The sequence below is a fragment of the Gymnodraco acuticeps genome, unplaced genomic scaffold (genome assembly GCF_902827175.1).
Source record: "Gymnodraco acuticeps unplaced genomic scaffold, fGymAcu1.1, whole genome shotgun sequence".
NCBI lineage: Eukaryota > Metazoa > Chordata > Actinopteri > Perciformes > Bathydraconidae > Gymnodraco > Gymnodraco acuticeps.
Window position 1 is genome coordinate 87,501 of NW_022991735.1, and position 19,901 is coordinate 107,401.

At 41.3% G+C, this 19,901-nt stretch overlaps 1 non-coding gene across 1 annotated transcript; it reads left to right on the plus strand.

The window, feature by feature from the left end:
• The first annotated feature begins 18,504 nt into the window (after positions 1 to 18,504).
• LOC117534835 lies at positions 18,505 to 18,623 on the plus strand. Its single transcript, XR_004567324.1, has one exon. It is a non-coding gene; the product is annotated as a 5S ribosomal RNA (ribosomal RNA).
• The last annotated feature ends 1,278 nt before the right edge of the window (positions 18,624 to 19,901 follow it).

Genomic DNA, 19,901 nt, shown 5'->3' on the forward strand with positions numbered 1-19,901 from the left:
TCCATTTTTATGTAAAAATACCATTAGCAGCTAACTTTTGTGCTCCGATTTTTACATAAAAATGGAATTATGGATTATAAACAATTGCTTCAAAGCCACAGATACATTATCAACCTATGTATCAACCGATTCAGCCGCGTTTTTTCTTGTTTTAATACCATTGAACACGTCTTTTGATCAGATTGATAGCTACGGTGAGACGATCTCCCGTAAAAGCTCCGTAAAAGGTACGTGTTGTGCACTGTAAAAAAAAAAAGTTTTTTCACAGAAATGTACTGTATTATTTTACAGACCTTTCTTGTTTTTCTATATTACGTGTAAATACCATAAAAATACAGTAAATTACTTTTATTTAAAATAAATAAAGGTTTTATTCTGTAAATTGGTTTGATGAGAAATTATCGTTTTTTTACAGGATAATTCCATTGTTTAATTGTCTTGAATGTTAAATTACATTGAATTCTATGTAAAAACACATCAAATACACATAATTTTACTGCATGTAAAATGAAGGCAACTTTCTTTTTTTTTTTGCAGTAAAACCTTAAATTTAATGTAACAAAATGTAAAAAAAATGTAAATAACTGTATTCTGTACTGTTGTAGAATAAAAAGAAATCTTATTATAAAACATCTCTAAAATGTTAAATAAATGTATACATCTTCACAAAAAATGTAATATATTGCAGAAATACCCCAAAATGATTTTGTGTAAATAAAGTAGTTTTCATAGTATACTAAAATAGTTAACTGTAAAAAAAAAGTGTCAAATAAAAAAAACGTAAAATGTATGTAAAAAGCTACGGCTCTTAAAATGGAATCCAGCCATACAACGGCAGACAAGACAAGCAGGATTGGAATGAGTCCACAACACTCCTGATTGGTTGATATAAACGTCATCGTAAAACCTGCCAATGAGCACTGTCCGCGCCTTTCAATCCAATTTGAAACTTCCACGTCAGTTTGAGCGGCTCTCCTGCGGAGCTACAGAGCTGTCTGTATGTCTGCTCACGAGTTTATGGACTAATATCGGGATAGTTTTACATCTACACGTTAAATATGAGCATCGGGACGTCAACAGAGAACAGAAGACTTGAGATCTGGTGAGTCCTGCAACTGTAATGGAGTTAAACATGTATTTAGATAATCCTTAGTTTGTGAATGTTTAATTGTGTATTTAAGGTTACGTTTCTTCTTCTAGTTCAGTAAGTTTTGAGTGATGAGACATATATTTTAAGGGAATCTGTGGAATCTCAGCTTTCATATGATACGTTTGTGCAGATAGCATGAAGTAAAAAAGATCGCTTTTGCCAGTTATGTGCTAAAGTAGCGTTAGCCCCGTTAGCTGTTAGACTTGTGTTTCGTTTAGTTAAAAATGGTTAATATCGTCAGTTAGCTGAGTTTCTTCCCGTTAAGTAGGTAAGCATCATTAATAGGTTGTTAGTACATTTTAAGAAGTCCTGAGATTTTGTTTCTTGCAAGATGTCCCACCGGCGGGACAATCGGGCTATACAGGTTAACAAGGTGGCTGCTAACGTTAGCTTACAGCTTATTGCAGTGCTGCCGCCATCCTCTCGTCTCCAACGCGGGACGATTACACATAAACGTGCAGCAGGGTGTCACAGTGTTGTCGCCAATCTTATTGTAAAGTTTCACAGCTTTTTTACTGCGGAATCCAGTTTGTTAATGTTCAGTAGCCAACAGCTATCATAGCATAAACTGCTAACCACTAACGTTTGGCTAACTTGCTAGTTAGCTCTGCTCTATATATTACAAGCTAACATGACTAGCTAATGTCACACTGTGTGAACTAAAATAGTTGTTGTATTACTACATCATACATGCTTGGTCCAAATCTCTGCTAAAATTATTATTTTTAACAAAATTATCATTAAAGTATCTTTATTTTTTTGCATTTGTATCACACTTGGCATAAACTATTTTAGTTAATCAATTAGAACTGGAGAATTAAAATAATGATTTGTGGTAATCAAAAACAATGTATTTAAAGAAACACTAGGAATAACATAGGAAATAATACGGATAATTTTTTACCCATGTTGTGCCTTAGAAGTGTAGTGATACAAACATGATTTTTACAAGAAAGTTAAAATGAAAATTAGAATTGGTGTTGATCAAAACAGGTTAATTGAGGAGGTAATTTATTGCAAAGATATTTACAATGACCATGACAGCTGTGATGTTCACTCTTTTGACAGAGCACCAGTGGACAGTGAAGACTATGGAACAGAACATGTGATGGCTTTGTGTGGAAAGCTGCAGAAGCCAGCCGGTGACTCCTCATCAGTCTCTCCAGGCAGCACCCAGCTATTCGTCCATCTTGCAGATGAAAATACTTTGATATGTGAGTAATAACTAACTTGTCTCTAACATAATATTGAATGTCAGTGTTTCCCCTAGGTTTACTGCTGATATATTCTAGGGGTCGATTATCGGGGCCGATATTCCGCATTTGACCGATTATCGGTATCGGCCTTTTTTTAATCAAATTGCCGATAAAACTTTGCCTCTGATGCGGCCGTTTCTCTGGCTGCAGTCACCACTCTGTGTACACGAGCAATGTCCCGCCCACAGCGCTATCTGATAGGCTATTACTGAAGATTTTCCGGGCGGGAGCCAGCCAGAGAGGCGGGACCTTCTCAGATTACAGGCAGGTGCGAAAGGACACAGACTGAAGCAAGCAGCAGCGCTGAGCGGCAGAGCCATACATGTGTTAAACCGAAGTTCAATAAACATTAGGGCTGCACGGTATTGAAAAAAACTGACATCGCGGTTTTCCCCCCCCCCCTGCGGTATATATCGCGTTTTTTTAACCTGTTAAACCCCAAAGTCCCGGCGGGTACTTTACTTTTTTTTTTCACGACAGTGTCTCAGGGGATCGTAATATTTAAGAACCTATTAATGTGTTATACCAGATTAACGGAAATAATCTCAGCTAACTGACGATACAAACCATTTTATACCAAAACAAAACACAAGTCTCATAAGAAGCATCTAAATGACCCCTGAGCGAAAAATGCTAACGCACTTTGGCACAGAACTCAAGATAAAAGTACCCTTATTACTACTTATCGTAGCTGCATTTACAAGATATCCGATTAAAGCTGAGGTTCCACAGATTATTTAGGTATATAGTATCATCACTGAGTGATCTGAACTCGGACAGGAGAAGCAAACACAGATATCACAACACGTACCTTTACGTAGCTTCGAGGGGAGATGTCTCACCGTAGCTGTCAATCTGATCAAAAGACGTGTTCAATGGCATTACAACGAGAAAGAAAAAAATGCGGCCGAATCGGTTAATCCATAGGTTTTTAACGTCTCTGTATAAAAAAAATGATTTAATTTATAATCCATAATTCCATTTTTATGTAAATATCGCAGAGCAAAAGTTAGCTGCTAATGGTAGCCACTGGTAGCTGCAATGGTAGCTGCTGCTTCCGGTCTTGGCGATCCGGAAGTCTCACACACACACACATTACCAAATAAGGAATGTGTGATTTCCCCTCGATTCCATTGGCTCTGACGGTCAGAAAGAGATGTCACATGTCACAATCCAGTAAGGTGGGCCAGAGATATGGAAAATCCACCCAAATGGCCCCAGAAGAGCTTTTTTTTGCTAAATCTGTCTAAAAAGGTCAAATATCACTTGTTTTGCATCAATCTTGATACAGAGTACTTATTATATGTTGTACTTTGGATTCCTAAAGCTTTTACCGCTTTTACCGCTCATTTTTTACCAGTGTTTTGATGGTCTGCAAACTAGCGGGGCGGGGCCTGCTGTGATCTGATCAAGAATGATTGTGATTGGTGGTTTGCTGTGCATGCAGGGGAAGTTCTACACACACCAACACATGAACAAATAAGGAGTGAGAGTGACGCTTAGCCAAAAACCGGTGGCTACCATTAGCAGCTAACTTTTGTGCTCCGATTTTTACATAAAAATGGAATTATGGATTATAAACAATTGCTTCAAAGCCACAGATACATTATCAACCTATGAATCAACCGATTCAGCCGCGTTTTTTCTTTCTCGTTTTAATACCATTGAACACGTCTTTTGATCAGATTGACAGCTACGGTGAGACGATCTCCCTTAAAAGCTCCGTAAAAGGTACGTGTTGTGATGTCTGTTTGCTTCCCCTGTTGCGAGATCGGATCGCTTAGATACTATACTTAAATAATATGTGGAGTCTCAGCTTTTATCGGATATATTGTATGTGCAGTTTCGATAAGTGATAAGGATATCTTTATTTTGAATTCTGTGCTAAAGTGCGTTAGCATTTAAAAAAAAAAAAAGAATAAAACCGCACGTCCCTGCGGTGTGAATACCGCGCATGTGCATACCGCGGTTATCGCCATGACACGGTATACCGTTCAGCCCTAATAAACATCCCAGTCCCCTATGCTGAAGTTGCAAAAACACCACGATCTTATGATCCAATTCTATCAGTTTCCCAGTTACACAGGGACGCGGGAAGTCAGTCAGAGTTGGGGGTGCGTGCAGTGTCTCGCAGCGGAGTAACTGTGGTGCGGGGGGGGAGGGGCTGCAAGTGGAGCCTTGCAGTTTTTCAGGTTGATATGTGAAGCTCATTAGCTAGCCAACATGTATCTAGCAAATGTTTAGCAAAATATTAGAAGTGAGGCTACTAGACTAACGCTAGGTCTACTGTAATAGCCTCACTTTTAATAGTTCGCAAAACATTAGCTAGCACTAGTGTTTTGCAGTTGCTAGCAGTTTATTGGGATTTTATGCTACAGTAGATAGACAGATATATAATAAATTAAGCATTATTGTTAGTTAAGCATGTCAGCCTGCAGCCCCACTTCTTGTCTCTCTCTCTAACTCATTGCAGATGACTGCACTAAAGAAAAGGGCACAGAGAGGAAACCAGTTGTAAGATGTTTAAAAGTTAATTAAACATAATATAGGCTATGCTTAAATGTATTTCAAATAAGTTGTGTTGGAGTTTGTGTTATTCGACATTTTGACACCAAGATTTTTTTTTTTTACTGCAAATGTATATCGGTTCCAAATATCGGTTATCGGTCTCCTTGATTACTAATAATTGGTATCGGTATCGGCCTTGAAAAAGCCATATCGGTCGATCCCTAATATATTCTTTAAATCCTCTGGAGCAGAGAGCGGAGCTGTGGATTATTGTTATTGATTAATGCATCAGTGTTTCTTAGGGTCAAAAACACTAAACTCAACTTAAAATGAAAGCGTTTAGTTTATTTAATAAAAGAGCTCATGTTCAATGTGAAAAGTGACCGTAGATATAAATTAGTTGCAATTTGGTGCTATATGATATATATTTAAAAAATAATAATACAAAAATATATATGGGTTAGGGTTAACCCTATCCAGTGGTTAGTTTTAGGGTAAGCTCCACTGTTTTTTTATTTTATGTATTCACTTTAAGAGAAAGGGATTTCAGAAACAAGTCGCACAAGTTTGGCTCGAGGTAAAATTAACAAAAGGTAACTGTTGTTACCCCTTCTAAACTTATGAAATAATGAGAAAATATGAACGACTCTTCATAGAGCCACGTCCACACAGCTTTAAAGTTGTAGGAAGCTGAAGCATTACATTCGTGCCAACGGCTAGTTGTCGTTTTTAAGGTATTAGAAAGTTGGTGTACTGGAAGGTTTAGCATAGGATCAATGCCCTTGGGATGCTCTCAATAACTGTTTTACAATTTTGTGTGTGTGTGTTTTGTGTAACCCTGCTTCAAAGGTCCACCATACAAGATGTAGGGGATCTATTGGCAGCTGCTGATAATAACATCCATCATTATGGTTTACTAATAGTTATCACTTCACTTCCTCCTCCAGCACCTGGACACAGCAGGAACCTACGCCAGGATCCTGTTTGTGGTCTTCAGCTCCGCCTTCAACACCATCATCCCGGCTCTGCTGCAGGACAAGCTCTCCCAGCTGCACGTGCCCGTCTCCACCTGCAGGTGGATCACAGACTTCCTGTCTGACAGGAAGCAGCACGTGAGGCTGGGGAAACACCTCTCTGACTCCTGGACCATCAGCATCGGTTCCCCTCAAGGCTGTGTTCTTTCCCCTCTGCTCTTCTCCCTGTACACCAACAGCTGCACCTCCAGTCACCAGTCTGTCAAGCTACTGAAGTTCAGACGACACCACCCTCATCGGACTCATCTCTGGTGGGGACGAGTCTGCCTACAGATGGGAGATGGACCATCTGGTGACCTGGTGTGGGGAAAACCACCTGGAGCTCAACGCTCTCAAGGCAGTGGAGATGGTTGTGGACTTTAGGAAGAACGCAGCCCCAACCACCCCCATCACTCTGTGTGACTCCCCAGTAACTGCTGTGGAATCTTTCCGCTTCCTGGGCACCATCATCGCCCAGGACCTCAAACGGGAGCAGAACATCTGCTCCCTCACCAAAAAAGCACAGCCGAGGATACTCCATCACCATCTGGTACGCTGCAGCCACAGCCAAGGATAAGGGCAGGCTGCAGCGTGTCATCCGCTCTGCAGAGAAGGTGATCGGCTGTAATCCCTCCCACCCTGGACACAAACTGTTCACTCCCCTCCGCGCTCCATCAGGACCAGAACCTTTCTCCATCAGGACCATCACCTCTCTCCATCAGGACCAGAACCTCTCTCCATTAGGACCAAAACCTCTCTCCATCAGGACCAAAACCTCTCTCCATCAGGACCAAAACCTCTCTCCATCAGGACCAAAACCTCTCTCCATCAGGACCAAAACCTCTCGCCACCAGGACCAACACCTCTCTCCATCAGGAGAAAAACGCTGCAGTTTGAATCGATAGCGTTTAACAGACAGTCGCTGTTTGGGACGTTACGTTACAAAATACTACGCAGACAGCGCTAGCTGGGAGATTGATCACTTTATTTGCTAAACTATGCGGTACTATTAAATCCACGTACATTACACATCACAGCAATGAAGCCAGATAAATTAAACCAGGATATATCCTTTACCATCAAACTGGATCTAAACACAGCTGCCTGTGTGCGTTTGATAAATAATTTCTGATTTTATATTTATTATAGGCTATGCTACTTATTAGCTACATGGCCCTAACGTGTAAAGTTATACAAGCATTTGTACCAGTGCTTTTCACAAGTAGACTCTTGCAGGCCAGAGTAGCTGGAGTAATTCAACAACAACACAAAGACATATCTGAGAAGAGATCAGGACGAACAGAAAGAGGAAAAGGAAAATAGAGATCACTGAAGAGACCAGGAGGGTCAGAGCAGGAGGAAGAGGAGATGAAGAGACCAGGAGGGTCAGAGCAGCAGGAGGAAGAGGAGGAGGAGATGAAGACATTAGTGAAGAAGAAGACATGTATGTGAGGAATAAAGATGAAGTGTCAGAAAGAGGGACAGAGGCAGGGATCAGGAGGCAGAGGAGACTCCAGCTGGACCACATGGTATGTGTTTATTCTCCTTACATACAGTTGCAAGAAAAAGTATGTGAACCCTTTGGAATTACCTGGATTTCTGCATAAGTTGGTCATAAAATGTGTTCTGATCTTCATCTAAGTCACAACAATAGACAAACACAGTCTGCTTAAACTAATACCACACAAACAATTATATGTTTTCATGTTTTTATTGAACACACCATGTAAACATTCACAGTGCAGGGTGGAAAATGTATGTGAACCCCTAGGCTAAAGACTTCTTCAAGAGCTAATTTGAGTCAGGAGTCAGCCAACCTGGAGTCCAATCAATGAGACGAGATTGGAGGTGTTGCTTAAAGCTGCCCTGCCCTATAAAAAATACACACCAGTTTTGCTATTCTTAAGAAGCACAAAAGAGCTCTCAGAAGACCTACGATTAAGAATTGTTGACTTGCATAAAGCTGGAAAGGGTTACAAAAGTATCTCTAAAAGCCTTGATGTTCATCAGTCCACAGTAAGACAAATTGTCTATAAATGGAGAAAGTTCAGCACTGTTGCTACTCTCCCTAGGAGTGGCCGTCCTGTAAGGCAAGGCAAGGCAAGTTGATTTATATAGCACTTTTCAACACAAGGCAATTGAAAGTGCTTTACAAAAAATGAAAGACATTAAGAAAAGGGCATCATTAAAAAGAAAAGCTAATAAAATAAACATTAAAAGAAAAAATACATGGATAAAAGTTACAGGGCAGTCTAAAATATGAATAGTTCAATTAAAAGCAGCGACAAAAAGAAAAGTCTTCAGCCTGGATTTAAAAGTAGTCAGAGTTGCAGCGGACCTGCAGGTTTCTGGGAGTTTGTTCCAGATATTTGGAGCATAATAACTGAACGCTGCTTTACCATGTTTAGTTCTGACTCTGGGGACAGAAAGCTGACCAGTCCCTGAAGACCTGAGAGATCTGGATGGTTCATAATTTAGCAGGAGGTCAGAAATGTATTTTGGGCCTAAACCATTCAGTGCTTTATAAACCAGCAGCAGTATTTTGAAATCTATTCTTTGACACACAGGAAGCCAGTGTAAAGACTTCAGAACAGGAGTGATGTGATCCACTTTCTTAGTGTTAGTGAGGATTCGAGCAGCAGCGTTCTGAATCAGTTGCAGCTTTCTAATAGATTTTTTAGTGAGACCATGGCTATGCTTATCTTTCTTACAGTGCAGACGCTTTTCTGCTTGCTCCTGCCTCTGCTTACTTTTTATGCTGATTTTCCTATTCTTATTCTCTGAAAACTTCGAGCAGCGGCTCCTGGACATTAACTTATCACTGGGACAGTTCATCTTCGTAAATAGACGGAGGGTTTCAGCCATATTTCAACATTTTTACGACGACCTCAGTCTTACAGTAGCGTGGCCTAGCAACAGCTAAAGCCTGGTAGGCTACTGCATGCTATTTAGCTTAAGCTAGTTGGTAGCTAAATGCCTCCGTTCTCTACAGATGACATCCACAAACTTATACAGAAGATGGCTGTGTTGGAAATGAAAATGCAACGGTTGGAAGTTAACGTGGAAGTGAATGGACTATGTCGTGGGAATGACACCACTTTACCAGTGTTGCAAAATAATGGAAAAGGGTATGCTAACTCACAGCTAGTTAGCAGCTACAAGGATTCCAAGGAACAGGAAGGCTATGTACCGGGTAATAAATCTACAAGTGGTAGTCCTCCCTGGAACTCTCTGGGTGGAAAGCCTAAGAGTAAATCATTTCCATGGGATTTGGGAGGACGGATAACAGGAAGAGCCCAGCGCTCTGAAATCTGTGATGCGACCGGCTGGCCTGCATTGTTATCACCCAGGAAGAGCGCCTCTTCAACCCCTAAACAGCCGTGGACAGAGCTGCTAAAGGGAGAATTACAAACAATCCTCCTAAACCACCAAGTGTGCCAATCCAGAACAGATACACTCCGCTGACCGAGAGCCGGAGATCTCTTTCTGATGACCTGGATAACCCGTCCTCTTCACACAGCAGGGTAAGGACCAATAGCTACTCCAAAAGTAAAAGGCTAGAGGGAAAGCTAACGACTGGGCCTGAAACTCTGATTGTGGGTGACTCTGCTGTAAGAGATGTAAAAGGTCTGTGTAGTAAGAACAACACCAAAGTACTCTGTTTTCCCAAGGATGTGGTCTCTGACTTGGCTGAGAAGATCCTGCATATTGGGGCTGAACATCCGACTGTGAAGAATGTGGTACTACACATTGGAACAAATCATGTTGTGAAACAACAGTCAGAAGTGCTGAAAAAAGACTTTAAATGTCTGTTGGAAACTGTCAGCTCTCTAAATGCAGAGGTGTTCATCAGTGGCCCTCTACCGCCAGTCAGAAGAGGAGTGGAGAGATTCAGCAGATTGTTTGCACTGAACACCTGGCTTTCAACTGTCTGTACTGACCATTCTGTCCATTTTATTGACAATTTTAACTTTTTCTGGGATCGCAGACATCTTTTCAAGGCAAATGGAGTTTGCCTGAACAAGTCAGGAGTGAAATTGTTTATCTCTAACATATTCAACTGCCTGCGTCATCAATCTGTTCCCTCTGCCAAGGACAAGCGGCAAGAGGAATCAAAACAGGAGAAAGACACAACACATCGCGCAGAAAACCCTGAAGAAGTATCACTGCACCCGCCTGAGGAATGTTCTGATTATGGGAGACCTATGACACAAATGGAGGAGTCTCCACTGCCCGTCACCCTCCCTGTCAACGCCTTTGAGGATACTCTTCATTCATTCCCCAGCTCTCTACTCTCTGCTCACCCTTTCACCCTCGCCCACCCCCCTGGAGTTTGATGACCGCATGAAGGCGACACGCAGGGTTGGCAGCATGTCCTTTACCCCCGCCCCTCAACGACGCCCACCAAAATCACAGAAGCAGAGATGCGCACCATCTCCCCCGGCTTCATCACCATGCCTACCACAATCATCTAAACCACAACAATACAAGGAAGATGGAAGCAGATTTCCAAACCCCCCTTTCTACAGTGTAGCCCTCACCCTGCCCTCCTATGATGAGAGGAGCAGGGTGGTGGGTCCTCCCTCCCCTTCAAAGCCTGATAGAGATGTGTGTGTACAAAACGCTGCAAACTGATATCTGCTGGGTCCAGGCTCAAGGGCGTATGGCACTCTCAACTCTTTCCAGGACATGCCGGGACCCTACCTGCCTTTGGTTTTGCCGATATCTGTGTTGATAGGTAATAGATTAAGAGCGGTGAATCATCTTAGATACAGGAAGCGCTCAAATGTTTGTGTGAGTTTATCTAATTTAGCAGTGATTCCATGTCAGCCACAGCTTGTTACAAAAAACCTGACTGATAGTGTGTTTAACAAACTTAAACTAGCTTTATTAAATGTCAGGTCTTTGGCAGGAAAAACATTTTTAATCAATGATTTTATCACTGAGCACAATCTCGATTTTATGTTTTTAACAGAAACTTGGATTGAACAAAATAACAGTGCAGCTGTTCTTATCGAATCAACCCCTCCCAACTTTAGTTTTATGAGTCAGAAAAGAATGCATAAGAAAGGGGGTGGAGTTGCTATTCTGTTCAATGATTCCATTCAATGCAGGAAGACATCTTATGGGAACTTTGCTTCTTTTGAGTATGTGGCCCTTCAGCTGAAATGCTCCTCTCGAGCTCTGTTCCTAAATATCTATAGACCACCCAAATACTGTGTAAGCTTTTTTGATGATTTTACCGAACTGCTGTCTATAGTGTGTATTGACTTTGACCGTCTAGTCATTGTTGGTGATTTTAACATCCATGTTGACAACCCCCAGGACAGAGGGGCAAAATAACTGTTTTGTGTTCTTGATAGCTATGGACTGACTCAGCATGTGACGGAGCCCACGCACAATAAGGGGCACACTCTGGACTTAATTATCTCAAAGGGTCTGAATATCTCTAAGGTTGTGGTGACTGATGTTGCACTCTCTGACCATTCCTGTGTTTTCTTTGAGAGCTTCATTTCTGTTCACAAAAATGTTCAAAAAGGGGTAACCACAAAGCGATATTTAACTGAAAATACTAGGGAAATGTTTACTCAGAATTTTTCTTCCACACTTGCCCCTGCTAACATCTCAGTAAATGAGTTAGTAGATCATTTTAATTCAAAAATTAAAAATGTTATAGATGCCATTGCTCCAACTAAGGTAAAGGAAGTGTCTGGCAAGAAAATATCTCCATGGAGAAAGGCCATGACCGTGAGAACAGAAAAAAGAGAATGTCGAAAAGCTGAACGCAGGTGTCGAAAAACAAATCTCCAGGTTCACTTTGAAATCTATAAAGAGAGACTTGGCCTTTTATAATTTGGAATTGAAAATCGCATGACAGTCTTTCTTCTCTGACATCATTACCAAAAACAAAAACAACGCACGTGCCTTGTTTGCTACCGTCGACAGACTAACTAACCCCCCAGTGTCAGTAGCCTCTGAATTTCTATCCACCAGGGCGTGCAATGATTTCCCCTCCTTTTTCACTGACAAAATTCAGAAAATCAGACAAGCAGTCAGTGCCTCTGCATCAGGAACAGCAAATGTGTGGTCTCTGTGTCCACATAACATCAATTCAAACACCATGACACAATTCCATCAGATTAATGATAAAAACCTAGAGGACATTATTCAACTTCTGAAATCCTCCTCCTGCTGCCTTGATATTATTCCAACAGGATTTTTCAAAGATGTTTTGCCTTGCATGGCCTCAGATCTACTTCATATAGTAAACAAATCTCTTCACTCAGGTATTTTTCCACAGGCCCTGAAAACTGCAGTCATTAAACCGCTCTTAAAAAAGAATAATCTAGACCAGTGGTCCCCAAACTAAGGCCCGCGGGCCGCGACGGCCCGCCTCCACATTTGGCCCGGCCCCCTGAACAATACCAGAGACGCATTATGATTTAAATTTTTTTTATTTTTTTATTTTTCAGTCTGGCCATGCGAATCCTAGACTAGCCCCTGTCAAAATGTTGTGACCTGCTCTATCGAAATCAGTCGCATTGACCCGAAGACACCTTTTGAGTTGTATACACAGTTGGAAAGAGGATATTCCTAGCTTTCTAATGATATCCGGATTGTTTTTGTACTTAAAATATTAAGCGAAATATGTCACATTATATAATGACTGTCACCGAGTCATCATTTTGAGAAAAAGGCCTTCAAAGTTGTCTCTTCTCTGGAATCCATCGATCTGATTGATTATTAGCGGAGCAAATGATCAAAATACTACAGAGGGAAGATATTTTCGTTTGGAGGGGAAGCTCACGAGTGTGTGTGTATACGTGTGAGTGTGTGTGCTTGTGTAATTTTGTGTTTGTGTGTATTGTGTTTGTTTCCCGGGGAAAACACTCACGAGAAACACCGGCTGTTGTTATGCCTGCCGTTCTCCGCTTGTAATTATGCCGAAGCTTCAAAGTTGTATTTATCATCTGAATTTGCCGAAACAAGTTTAATATTCTGAAAGCCAAGACTTTGTTTAATTGAATTCAGATGAAAACAAACTGTAACGGACCCTGCAGTGTTATCTATGATTACTATACTCTTACATTCATAATTTCAGCGGAGTGAGGGGGGGGGCGGCGCTGCGGAAGAGCAGATTGCGAGTGAGAAATAAATAAATTGGAAATAAAAGTTTCATATTCTGAAAGCCAAGACTTTGTTTATTTAAAATCAAACAAAACACCCGAACCCCGAAAAAATAGTTTTTTTTACGTAAATCCACGTTTATTTTTGAGAGATTCTGCTCTGACAACTAAGCTAAACTTTTACCTGTTAAGATTGTGCACGGCACAACAGAAAGTTACAGTAATTTTCAATGGACTTTTTTTCTGTGAAGAACCCAGAGAGGGTTATTTGGTTATTATTTATTTCATAAATAGTGTTATTTATTTCATTAATAGTGTTATTATTTATTTCCTGACTTTTTTTCTGTGAAGATCCCGGAAAGGGTTATTAATATTTGGTTATGTGTGGCTTTCTAGAAAACAATAAATGTTTACGTTTAGACACCCATGCGATCGTCACACTTTTTCTGTTACATACTGACCCGGCCCCCATCAGAGAAGGGAAAAGTTATGTGGCCCTCACAGGAAAAAGTTTGGGGACCCCTGATCTAGATGCTTCAGTAATGAACAATTACAGGCCCATATCAAACCTCCCATTTGTAGGTAAAATCATTGAAAAAGTTGTTTTTCAACAGTTGAGTAATTTCTTGCATTTAAATAACTGTTTCGATGTGTTCCAGTCAGGCTTTCGTCCAAACCACAGCACTGAGACTGCTCTTGTAAAGGTCTTTAATGACATCCACTTAAACACAGACAGTGGCAGAACTTCAGTGTTAGTATTATTAGATCTCAGTGCTGCGTTTGACACTGTTGACCACAACATATTACTAGACCGACTGGAGAACTGGGTGGGACTTTCGGAAACAGTTCTAAATTGGTTTGAATCCTACTTAAAGGACAGAAACAACTTTGTTTCTATAGGTAAATACACATCTGAGTTGACAAATATGACATGTGGGGTACCTCAAGGCTCCATCTTGGGGCCTCTTCTCTTTAACGTCTACATGCTACCACTGGCTCAGATAATGAAGAACAACAAAATAAGTTACCATAGCTATGCAGATGACACACACATTTACGTAACAATTTCACCAGGAGACTATCCTCCAATTCAAACACTGAGTAAGTGCATTGAACAATGACTGGATGTGTCAGAACTTTCTCCAATTAAACAAAGATAAAACTGAGGTAATGGTTTTTGGAGCCAAGACAGAACGTATAAAAGTTAGCGCTGAGCTTCAGTCTGCAATGTTCAAAACAACAGATAAAGCCAGAAATCTAGGTGTAGTCATGGATTCTGACCTGAGTTTCAACAGTCACATTAAAACAGTTACTAAATCAGCCTACTATCACCTAAAGAATATATCTAGGATTAAAAGATTAATGTCACAGCAGGATTTGGAAAAACTTGTCCATGCTTTTATCTTCAGTAGACTGGACTACTGCAATGGTAAAGATGACTGCATGAGCACAGCGCAGAATGCTCAATGAGGTGAAGAAGAATCCTAGAGTGTCAGCTAGAGACTTAAAGAAATCTCTGGCACATGCTAACATCTCTGTTGACGAATCTACGATAAGTAAAACACTGAACAAGAATGGAGTTCATGGGAGGACACCACGGAGGAAGCCACTGCTGTCTAGAAAAAACATTGCTGCATGTTTGAAGTTTGCAAAAGAGCACCTAGCAAAATATTCTGTGGACAGATGAAACCAAAGTTGAGTTGTTTGGAAGGAACACACAACGCTATGTGTGGAGAATCCAAAGGGTTCACATACTTTTTCTTGCAACTGAATTCCATCACAGCAGCACAATCTAGCAGCTCTTAGTATTGACACATGTTGAAATGTGTTGCTGCACAGGTCACCTTTAGCTCTCTTAAGAGATGGGTGATGTCATTTGTGTACTTAATTATAACTAAGTACTTTTACTGTACTTACAGTAAACAGAATTCTAGGGTATCATGAGTATTGAGCTGTTTTATACTATATTTGAGTTTGTTTGTCTGAACACCTTGTTTCTCTTGTGCATTAAGAACACTGGTGTTAGGGCATTATTTAACAATAAATAGGTTATATATACAGTATAAAATACCACGTACTGTCGACCCTCCCATGCCACCCTGGCATGACCTCTTGCCCCCCCATGTAAAATGCTCTAGAACTGCCACTGCTGTAGTGTGATTACTGAATTATAAAAGTAGCGTGTTACACTACTCCGTTACCGACAAAAGTAATATTATTACAGTAACGCGTTACACCCAACTCTGCCCGTGACCCCACGGGGTGTGAAAACATTTCGATTGTCATTCGATTTGTAAATGAGACATATGACGGCACAGAGCACCTGCTGATCATATCGACAGTAAGGGGTGTACACCAAAGGGCCCGTACCGAAAAATTTCGGTACGGGCCCTTCGGTTCCGAAGTGTACCGAACGAATATAACGTCAAACGTAAAAAAATTGAGAACGTGAACAACTTTTTGGAAATAATCTCAGGTGCTGCGTCGCAGCATTCAGAGTAATTTGCTCACATTGGGTTCAACGCGTCATAGAGTGAGCAAGTCATTTCATTGGACGAGAGGCATACTATGAGAGCTGGTCACAGGGATGCGTTCAAATTTAGTCAGTAATTTGAGGAACTGTCGAAATTGCGAACGCAGATAAAGTTGAGCTCGAAAATCCTCCAGCATCATTGAAGTCTCCGGTTTGGGAACAGTTTGGTTTCGCAGTTATGTACAAGGATGACGGACAAAGACAGGTGGACCGAACCAAAGCTGTTTGTCGGCATTGTTCAACTAAAATTGGTTACGCGGCTGGCAATACATCAAACTTGCACACTCATTTAAAGGCATCACCCGAACGTGAATATCAACGGTACCAAAAGAAAAAAGACTGAAGTGCAAACCCAACTCCCACTAGCATTTAAGCCTCCACCACTCGCAGAGAGTTCAGACCGAGCCAAAGCTACAAACGCCAAATATCTTATGTTGCCATGTTAGCAAAGCGCTACCTGGCTGTATCTGCTACCTCTGTCCCTAGCGAGAGGGTGTTCTCCACAGCAGGAGACATTGTTAGTGCCAGCAGATCTGCCCTTTCTGCAAGCAATTTGGACAAGTTAATTTTTCTTTAAAAAAACATGAAAATTCAATGACAAGCAAGTCATAATATCAAACTGGCTACTTAGGTACTAGTACAGTACAGTTCAAATACAGATTATTTCAGTTCATCAAAATGCTGCACCTTAATGTTTATTTTATTATATTTTGTATTTATTTGAGTGAATACATTATTCACAGTTTAATAATAATTAAAAAAAAAAAAATATATTTTATGTTTTGTGATAATTTTTTCTGCTGTACTGAAAACGTACCGAACCGTGACCTAAAAACCGAGGTACGTACCGAACCTAAATGTTTGTGAACCGTTACACCCCTAATCGACAGCTGACAAACGTGATGCACAGACATTAACGGACAAAGTTGAACTGGACACATCAAAGATACTAAGCCAGGTATTTGATGGGGCTGCTCTGATGTCTAGGAAACATGGTGGCGTCCAGAAGCTCCTGCTAAAAAAAAATAGGTTGTGAGATTCCTTATGTACACTGTTTGAACCACCAGCTACACTTAGTTGTAGTACATGCTATGTCAGCAGAGACATCTTTAGTGGATTTATTTCATGTGTGCAATGCCCTCTACAAGTTCTGCAAGAAGCCCACAGTTGTTGTGCATTATAAGGATGTGCACGTTAAACGCCTTCTGGAACAGAGATGGACAGGACATCTTGCCACTGTGTCTGTAATTATAAAATCCTTCAACGACATAACATCCCTTTTGACTGAGATTAATTCTGTGATGGCCCACGGCGCTGAGATACGAATGGAAGCAACAGGCCTGTTGCGTGAGATGACTGAGCCCAGTTTCCCATTCATTGCTCAGTTAGTGCACACAGTTCTTGCCCTGCTGGACCCACCAAACAAGATTTTACAGAGAGAAAAGACTGACTTGATGACAGGTTTAAGTCTCTTGTGCAACAGCTTGTGTACGCAAACTCCATTGTGGTGAGGAGTTTAACAAAGTGTGGGACATGGCCATGGCTGCCAGCGCTACTCCGAGACCCAAAGTGCCCAAATGGAGACACAGAGCCAACCCGAATATGGATGGGTATGTAGTCGAGGGAACTACAGGACACAGGGATGATGACAAAACAGAACTTCAGAGACTGTACTACAGCACGATTGATTCAGTGCTTGGAGAAATGGATCAGAGATTCAGCAAGCGCAACTCGCAGCTGGCCAAATCACTTGCTGCGCTGAATCCAGAAAGTGACACATTCCTTGATGCAAAGGCTGTGAAGCACATTATGGACCTGTCAGGATCACCTGTAATTGAGGCAGAGTACGAAGCTGCGAAACAGTTTTTCAGCATGCAAACACAGTCACAGCCAATCGAGGGGGATTGGACTATACAGCACATCCTCTCCAATTACCACACGCACCTTAAGGCAATGCCAAGCGTATGACTGCTTTCAAACATGCCTTAACATTTGGCGCCTGCACAGCAATGTGCGAGAATTCATTCTCCAATCTAAGGAACGTTTTTTCGGACCATAGACGTGCAATGCTCCACAAAAGAAAGGCCCAGCTGGTTCAACTTGCGTTTGAGAGAGACTTAACCAGAAAATGCACAACCGAATGGAAGAACACCATTATCTTGAGTTTCAGCACCAACACTCACCGCTTGCAACTCTTCTAAAGGTAGACTTGCTTTTAATTTACTTAATGATGCCAGCCCTGGCTATGTTGATATTGAAAGATTTGGGGGTCTGTCTGCATTTATGAATGTAGAGTATAGTATAGTATATTTCAAATAGCCCGTTTTTGCTTTCACCAATGCGTAATGGTGTGTGGTGTGTGTGTGTGTGTGTGTGTGTGTGTGTGTGTGTGTGTGTGTGTGTGTGTGTGTGTGTGTGTGTGTGTGTGGGTGTGTGTGTGTGTTGTGTGTGTGTGTGTGTGTGTGTGTGTGTGTGTGTGTGTGTGTGTGTGTGTGTGTGTGTGTGTGTGTGTGTGTGTGTGTGTTGTGTGTGTGTGTGTGTGTGTGTGTGTGTGTGTGTGTGTGTGTGTGTGTGTGTGTGTAAATGCTTGCCCCCCCCATTCGATTTGCTCTGGAGCCGACCCTGCTTTAATTGTTTGTCCTAAACATAGCAATATATGCTTTTGAAATGTAACATGTCTTTGAAAAAATAACAGTTTATATTGTGTATCACCTTTAATCTGTTTCTATGGCAGTTTTGCTCAGTTTATTGATTTTGGTTGTACTTTAAATGATCATATTTCAAATCTTTCTCCTCGCTTTCTCTTGCCTGTAGTTTATGCTCCAAGCTTGAGTAAAAGAGGATAGATTGTATTTTAGCTGTAGAAGAAGGCGGTGTTGAAGCAGCTATAAGTAGCATGTGTGCCGGTTCAATTTTCGTTTACGGCCATACCACCCTGAACACGCCCGATCTCGTCCGATCTCGGAAGCCAAGCAGGGTCGGGCCGGGTCAGTACTTGGATGGGAGACCGCCTGGGAATACCCGGTGCCGTAAGCTTTTTATTTTCTTCCTTCATCGGCAGAGGTCCCTGCACATTCTTTTGAGGGTTAGCCAATCTCCAATCTATCATCCAATCATGATATTCCATTTCCATTGTGAGATTGGACCTAAGCCAATCACGTCACAGCATCACAATGGACAGAGCCACTCACGGCACTGCTTCTCTCCGAACCCGCCCCCTACACCCTGTTGATTGACAGTGGTCCTTTTTTTGGTTTGGCTTTTAAATAGTTATTAAAATGTCAATATTTGAGCAAATTGTTTATCAGAGCAATAGTTAACTTTGCATTGTCCTCAGTCTGTTTACAGCTGTGTCAATTGAAAGGGCAGCGCCGTCTGCTGACGAAAGAATAAAGTAAAAGCTTACGGCACCGGGTATTCCCAGGCGGTCTCCCATCCAAGTACTGACCCGGCCCGACCCTGCTTAGCTTCCGAGATCGGACGAGATCGGGCGTGTTTTTTTTTAATTATCTTTTATTATCAAAATTCACATATTTACAGTTTATCACATTTTCTTTTTACAACAAGGATCCCCTTTTACAAGGATCCAGCATCATTCAAAAAACAAAAACATTCTTTATTGCATCACAAAGTGAAAATGTAACTTCCCCTCCTCCTCTTCGATCAATGAACATCCTTCCACATATTCCTCTATAAACTCTTCTTTTCTCATATATATGTACAAAAGTCTGATGTCTCTCTTTATTGTCCCCACCATCAGGTCCCAGACACTGACGATTTTCCCCTCAAAATGAGCCACATTCCGTCTTAGCTTTACAGCATATCTGGCATGGCTTAATACAAGGTTCAGCAGGTTAACATTGTATCCACACATTCTCCCCCTCCATCCAAATAACCACAGTTCCTTCCAGTCCCTCGTCTTTATTTCCTTTTCATCCCAACACCTGTACAACATGTCTTTCATTCTTTCAAAGAATCCCCTCAATTCACTGCATTCCACAAACTCATGCATGCAGTTCTCTACACCCACTTTACACACATCACATTCCCTCTTTACCTCTTTATCAAACATGCTCACAATTAAGTTATTAAACACTCTATTGTGTCGTAATAAAAAGTCAAAATGTTCACATTCGGGGCTATTTCCCTTCACCCTTAAGTTTACCCACATTTTTCTCACATCCATCTCACACACAACTTTCTCCCACACTTTCTCAGCGGCTGGTCTCCTTACACAGTCTTTTCTCATCATGTCATAAATACCCTTCGTTGTTATTTTCCCCAGTGTGATTGTTTTTTCCCCCGTTCCTACAT